Source organism: Phyllobates terribilis, unplaced genomic scaffold (genome assembly GCF_046119375.1).
Source record: "Phyllobates terribilis strain yellow unplaced genomic scaffold, ASM4611937v1 Scaffold_5__5_contigs__length_657084704, whole genome shotgun sequence".
Classification (NCBI taxonomy): Eukaryota; Metazoa; Chordata; class Amphibia; order Anura; family Dendrobatidae; genus Phyllobates; species Phyllobates terribilis.
Window position 1 is genome coordinate 571155961 of NW_027362765.1, and position 7469 is coordinate 571163429.

At 37.8% G+C, this 7469-nt stretch overlaps 1 long non-coding RNA gene across 1 annotated transcript; it reads right to left on the reverse strand.

The window, feature by feature from the left end:
- Window positions 1–1784: 1784 nt before the first annotated feature.
- Window positions 1785–5510, reverse strand: LOC141271343 (uncharacterized). Its single transcript, XR_012321906.1, has 3 exons — window positions 5288–5510; window positions 3345–3413; window positions 1785–2019 (listed from the first exon to the last, which is right to left on the reverse strand). It is a non-coding gene; the product is annotated as an uncharacterized lncRNA (long non-coding RNA).
- Window positions 5511–7469: the final 1959 nt, after the last annotated feature.

Sequence of the window (7469 nt, forward strand, 5' to 3'; positions counted from 1 at the left end):
CTATGTTGATGCTTTTTCCCAAAAAGCTCTACTTTTGTCTCATCTGACCAGAGAACATTCTTCCAAAACGTTTTAGGTTTTCTCATGTAAGTTTTGGCAAACTCCAGCCTGGCTTTTTTATGTCTCAGGGTAAGAAGTGGGGTCTTCCTGGGTATCCTACCATACAGTCCCTTTTCATTCAGATGCCGACGGATAGTACGGGTTGACACTGTTGTAACCTCGGACTGCAGGGCAGCTTGAACTTGTTTGGATGTTAGTCGAGGTTCTTTATCCACCAGCCGCACAATCTTGCGTTGAAATCTCTCGTCAATTTTTCTTTTCCGTCCACATCTAGGGAGGTTAGCCACAGTGCCATGGGCTTTAAACTTCTTGATGACACTGCACACGGAAAACACAGGAACATTCAGGTTTTTGGAGATAGACTTGTAGCCTTGAGATTGCTCATGCTTCCTCACAATTCGGTTTCTCAAGTCCTCAGACAGTTCTTTGGTCTTCTTTCTTTTCTCCATGCTCAATGTGGTACACACAAGGACACAGGACAGAGGTTGAGTCAACTTTAATCCATGTTAACTGGCTGCTGCAAGTGTGATTTAGTTATTGCCAACACCTGTTAGGTGCCACAGGTAAGTTACAGGTGCTGTTAATTACAGGAATTAGAGAAGCATCACATGATTTTTCAAACAGTGCCAATAGTTTTGTCCACCCCCTTTTTTAAGTTTGGTGTGGAATTATATCCAATTTGGCTTTAGGACAATTCTTTTTGTGTTTTTTCATTGAAGACAAATTAAATGAAGATAATAATACCAAAGAATATGTGATTGCAATCATTTTCAGGAAGAAACTGAGTATTATCTGACAGAATTGCAGGGGTGCCAATACTTTTGGCCCCCACTGTATGCCTAACTATTACACTGCCAATTCTGTCCCTCACACAGCAGCACCTCTCCCTACTCTGCCTGTCTGAAGGTTAAACTATGATGAGCATAGCGTCACCAGGTCTTATATAGACCCCATGACGGTATGCAGGCAGCAAATCACTGAAATGCCACAACCAAGATGGCTACGGCATTACCGTGAGTGGCAGATAATCCCTGCATGTTCATTGGCCCTCTAAAGAGCGCAAAATATGCGGGATGGGGACCCTAGCTCCCGCCTGAGCATCCCGGAAATATTCGCCAAGCACCGAGCATCTCGAGCAGTAAGATGCTCGGTCTAGTACCGAGCAGTAGCGAACACGGTAGCTCATCACTAGTCGGAACATGTTTTGACATTTCTGTGAATTCTGATAATTTTATGGGGCGCCTTTGGGGGGCTTTCTTGCCTGAAAGAGCTGTTGTGTGCGCATACTCAAACATACTAGCTGCTATACAAGATTACTGGACAATTGTCAAACAGTCACTTTTTATCTTTTGTGTCACCCCTATTCCCTCCTTTTCCCAGCTTTTCTTTGAATTGTATTGTGTTTCTTATAAAGCTCTGTACATGTATCCACTGAATTATAAAATGTTCTGTATGAATAAAGATTATTATTATTGGTGATTTATCGTAGTGTTGTGTTACCGTTTTCTACTTTAAGTATATTTACACTAAAAAAGCTTTGCGTTGCATATGAGAAGCATTTGTTATTTTACATTTTTATTTCCTAAAAGTGTTGTTCTGGATTAGAAAAACATGTGAGCCTTTTTTTCTTAGAAAGGTTCCTTCATCTGTCCATGGATTGTTATTTTTCATCCCCTTTAATAAAAGGTTTCTAATGCATTAAAATGAATACATACACCATAAACCACGTGCTAATAACAGCATTTTATTGGATAACAGAAGAGATGAGTAATCAGCAGCAAAGGCAAGGGTCAGGATTCATAAGTTAAGTAGGACAATTTATAATACTTTTGCAGAAAGATGGTGGACGATGCAAGGAACGCAGTCAGGTGTCACATCTTCATTTATTGTAATAAAAATTCCCTTGACCTTGGCAGGGATCAGGACAGCAGGGGGGAGGACAGCAGGGGTTGCAGGGATCTGATGAAGAAGTGAACATATATCAGTTACTCATTTATTTTAAAGATTAACTAAACTTTTATCATTTTTTTATATTTGAGTGTCCATTGATTGCTTTTTTAATTGCAAGCATATAAGTGAGACTCCCAACGATCGCTCAAAAAACACTTGAGGGGTGTGCAGTTCTGGCAAGATGTAGAGACGTACATCTCCAGCCTGAGTGCGCACACAGCAAGATATGCATTCAATCAATGTTTTCTTTTGAATCCATATGTGTGAGGGCTCAGGAATGAGCTGTGTGCTTCTGGCGCCAGAGCTGCGTACTCCTTGGAGGGCTTTTTTTTAGCGATTGGCGCGGGTATTAGGATCTGCTTGCAATTAAAAGGGCACTCAAATATAAAAAACAATTATAAAGGTTTAGTTACAATAGACAATACAAGTTATAAGTTAACAGAATAAAGTCTCAACATAAAACTTTCACAATTTTTGTTTTTCATTGTTTTGGTATTAGTTTTCCTATATACTTATTTGCAGTTTTTCAGTATTGTATTTGAGTAAAGCAATTTGAGTACAGTGCAGAGGGAAAAAGCAATACAAATATTTTCTTTTTTCATGCACCTGCCCATTGAGATGTTCTAAAACTAACGGAATACATAATAGTTAAAATAAAGGCCCCTGTGTCAAGTCCTGGAGAAGATCATGTCCCAGGAAAAGCAGGCAATTCTCTGAAATGATGTAGTTCTCCTACCTATGAAATGTGGATGCAGACATAAGGCTCATTACCTGGCAATGCTGAGTGCACAGACCTTGTATGAGGCACATTCTTTGTGCCCCTGTAAGGTGGCATTGTGAAACATCATATTTTATAAAGATTTTCTGATATACTGATGCAGCGTGCTACATTTTCAAGGTCACTGGCTTGATTTTTTTTTTGTGGTCAGCTTATGAAAAAAATCACAGACACCCAACACTTTTTACGGTTACATTCGAAAACCATAATAAATCATTATGATTTTAAGTGATCCATATCTACAGACTATAAATTTACTCCATTGAAATTGAACTGTAAAATAATGATAATTACAGTCATAACAACTGTTCAAGTTTTTCTTCTTTCAAAAAAACCTTCTTTTTTTTCAGACAAGGGAAAAAAATCCCCTATCTTTACCGACAGTCCAGGAATTTCTGACCCTGCACAGTTTTTCTTCATAATATATGCAAAATGTAGTTCTATGAATCAACCCGTATAAAACAGCTTTAAAACACTGCGGTTTTGATCTGTGCACAGAGACGTTAATTAGCGCTGATGACAGTGAAAAAGCAACTAAAAATATACTTATCTTTACCTTGTTTGGGGCATTGTCCACCACCTTGCTGATTGCTGTAGCCACTGTACTGTGACCCAGATTGGCAAGCTAGAAAAGAAAAGTCTGAGTTATATGGAGCTGTGGTAGCACCTATTGAAGTCTATAAAATGCTATTGTACCACCTATGCAGGACAGGTGTGAGGGAGCGGCATACTAGGCAATTCCCACAAACCAAGCCTTTCTGCTAGGCTCTTTTCTCACCTATGTACTAGACCCCAGAAACTCCAATTTAACTGTTACTCTTTTACTGCCTCATAAAACCAGGGCATGTACACTGACTTTTTCACTGCCTTGCACTAGTAGAGATTTTATTAATAATGCCTTCGTTGTCCCAGACAACCAGAATTTTTCAACTTCTCCTTGAGAAAGTGTGCGGTTGGCACTCAAAACACGCGTAGGAGCGCCACATTGCTTGCCTCCACAACCCTGAGGTGGGTTCCCCTTGCAGCATGGGTAAGGATTTTCTTAAATGAGCATTGTTTTGATGGGTGCTTTGGGCAAATTCCTCATAATGAAGTATATGGTTTATGGATGGAGTTCACTGTTCCCAACTCCCATTAGCTCTTTTTTATACTCTCCTCCAGTTACTCCATGTTATATAGGCTTTCCCTGCCCTTGTGGTTGCACGTTGCCACTTTGCCTGTTTTATATGTCTGTTCTGGTTTTAAACTATATTCAATAAAATTCATGTTTTTTTTTTAAAAAACACTCGTTTGTTCCTCTTGTTCATAAAGGATCCAATAAGAATCTGGGTCAATGGATTTTTTCCAATGTCTTTGCTCCTTGAGTTGAGAATAAAAAGATTAGATATGTGTTATTATTCTCTAGTATTATGATGGCTGGTCTAAAATTAATCTTCCAGCAGTCATTTCTATTCTGTTTAATCTAGAAAGATAAGTATTTGGTCCAAAAATATGAAAGGCTCCATTTTGACATCTTGTGTATATAGTACATGAAGAGTTTTACAAATTGCATTATTGTGCACACAGCAACAATATTCACTGCATAATAAAAAAGTAGCATTGAGAAATACATACTACAGGCAGTGGAAAACCATTATGAAGAACTTATCAAAAGTCATCAATTTAAAGAGATTGTCTACAAGTGGATAACCTCTTCATAACAGCTAAACTGTCCACCATAAAATAAAAAAAGCCATATACTAAAATCTGCTTGGTTGAACTTGATAGACATGTCTGTTTTCAACTGTATTAACTATGTAATAGTAAAGGCTGCAGTCCAATCAGTGACGGCTGATTGTCTGCAGTGGTCATATGACATAACAATGGGAGATGATGGACATATTAGCTGTTGAGGAGGGATTGTCCACTATTGGACAATCCCTCCTGAACAGTTTACCCTTGAACGTTAAAACCAATTAACTAGCTTCAAATATATCTGTCATAAAGAATATCTAGATCAATTACCCTTTCTACATGTTTGAGATTTACTTCTTGGGAAAACACTATTAAATATTAAATTTGAGTAAACAGCAGCAAAGGCAAGGGTCAGGATCCCATTTCTTAGGACTTAATCACTTTACTGTATCAAAAAAGCATATTGAACTATTCTTCTCAATAGAAAATGATTTTGAGTCAAACGATGAAGTACGCAGCTGAATGGCATACCGCAGCAAATCATATTTATAGAATTACTAAGGGCAGCCTTGCTAGAAATGCATTAGAATTGCTGTGTATTTTTTAACTATGGATATCCATGTTTTTAATGGATGAAATGAAAGGAAGTTTTATTCTTCAAAGTATCTACTTTGCCTCAGTGTGAGCTAAACCTAACCTTTACATACATTGCTTTTTTTAATATCTTTGTTAACAAAAAAAACTAAGGTAAAATTCTGAAGCCAAGTTCTATAATGCCAATTAATGTGTAAAGTTTACAAACAATACAAAAAATGAGTAACTTACGGTCTTGGCAAGGATTTACACAGACAGGTACTTTTTGGCAGGGGTCCTGGCATGGATTCTGGCATGAGCTCTTCTGGCAGTTTGCTCCTCCTTTGATTCCAGACATGACTGATTTCTTATCTTAGTTCTGAACTTCTCAGAGACTCAAAGTTATATTTTGATGATGGCTTTGAGACTGATCCTTATATATCTGCACGTAGGGAGAATTGGGCCAAATTCTCTCATCAGCTGATGATAAGGCATTTAATAAGATGTTTCAGTATATAATGATTTAATATTCTAAAGGAGAATAAACATTAATTATGAAGAGTAAGTCATCCAACACCTTAGGATATTTACTGCAGTAAAATACATGACGTAGTATTCATCATCATTTCTTTTTATTGTTCTGGTTCTAAAATGGACATTTCTAAAGTTGGATGAGTACTGGGCACAATGTTGTAAGAATCTGATGTGCCCACATTGTAAAATCTATTTATGATATGAGGAAAAACGTGCGGGCAAATGGAGGAAATAATTGTTCCAATAAAAAGTAACTAGTAAAACTGATGCGCTATTCACCATTGTACAATTAATCATAAGGCCATGTGCCACCTTTTTGATGGCTTTAATGTGCTTAGTTCTGCAGTGCTGTGAACACAAAGGTCTTCATGATAGGAGCTGCATGGAAAATGTGCAGCTGAAAATTGCACAAAACAGCTGAGCACCGAATCGGGAAGACGGAAATATTGTTTTTCATGTCAATCTTGATAATCTCAGCGCACACACCTCTCCATGAGTCTATTATCTAGCTCACTTAGTATCAGTGATCTTCCTTAAAGGCAAAAGTCACCTTTTCGGTTCTGTTTATCCTTTTTTACGGAGGCTTAAAAAGCTGGTATGCTTGATCATGTTTAGATCGTTATTAATTTTTCAGACATTGGATACTTCAAATATGTGACCAGGCTGACAGATGGACGACTAAATGCAAGGAGGACAAAAATAAAAAAAAACACAATAATCATTCAACATGGAATGCTTAATTAGATGTAATTGTACCACTACATGTCTAGACCAAAAAAGTCCATCAAGCTAACCTTACGACACAAGATTTTATCTGCACTTTTTAATAATATAATATTCTACATAAAATTTACGTCTCGTGTCATTAGATGACTCAAATATTTTATTAATGTATAGAAAAAATTTCATAATTGTAACAATCATGTTCTTGATATTGAAATTTTTAAGCAAATTAAATTGCAGATTGGATTAAATTCCTCAACTTCATGATTATAGTGTGTGCGTGTGATGTTTTTTGTCTAAGACAGGGGTGGGCGATTAATTTTCCTGAGGGGCCACATGAGAGACTGTGACTGTTGTGGAGGACCAAACCAATAGGCTGAAATTAATTCTGCTCAATATTAATATTAACATATTAATTACAATTATTTATATTAATATTAATTGTATCACTTAATATTGAGCATAATTAAGTATGCTGACATTCACCTATATACTATATGAGCCCACAGACAGCGCCCTATATACAGTATGAGCCACCATAAAGCCTCCTATATTCATTATGAGCCCCAACATAGCCCCCTATATACTGTAAGATCACCCTCATAGCCTACTATTTACAGTATTAGCCCCCACATAGCTCCCTACATTCAGTATGAGCCCCCTCATAGTCCCCTATATACAGCATGAGCCCCCCACATAGTCTCCGATATACAGCATGAGCCCCCAAATAGCCTCTATATATGAGCTCTCACATAGCCTCCTACATACAATATGAGCCCCCCACATGTTCCCCTATATAGAGCATGAGCCTCCTAGATAGCCTCCTATATACACTCTGAGCCCCACATAGCCTCCATATTCACAGTGTGAGCCTCACATAGCCCCCATATATATAGTGTGAGCTCCACATAGCCTCCATATATACACTGTGAGCCCCACATAGCCTCCAAAAATACAGTTTGAGCCTCAAATAGCCTCCATATATACAGTTTGAGCCACACATAGCCTCCATAAATACAGTGTGAGCCCCACATAGCCTCCATATATATAGTGTGAGCCCCCATATATATAGTGTGAGCCCCACATAGCCTCCATAAATACAATGTCAGCCCAACATAGCCTCCATATACACAGTGTGAGCCCCACATACCATTCTATATACATAAAAATATCCCAT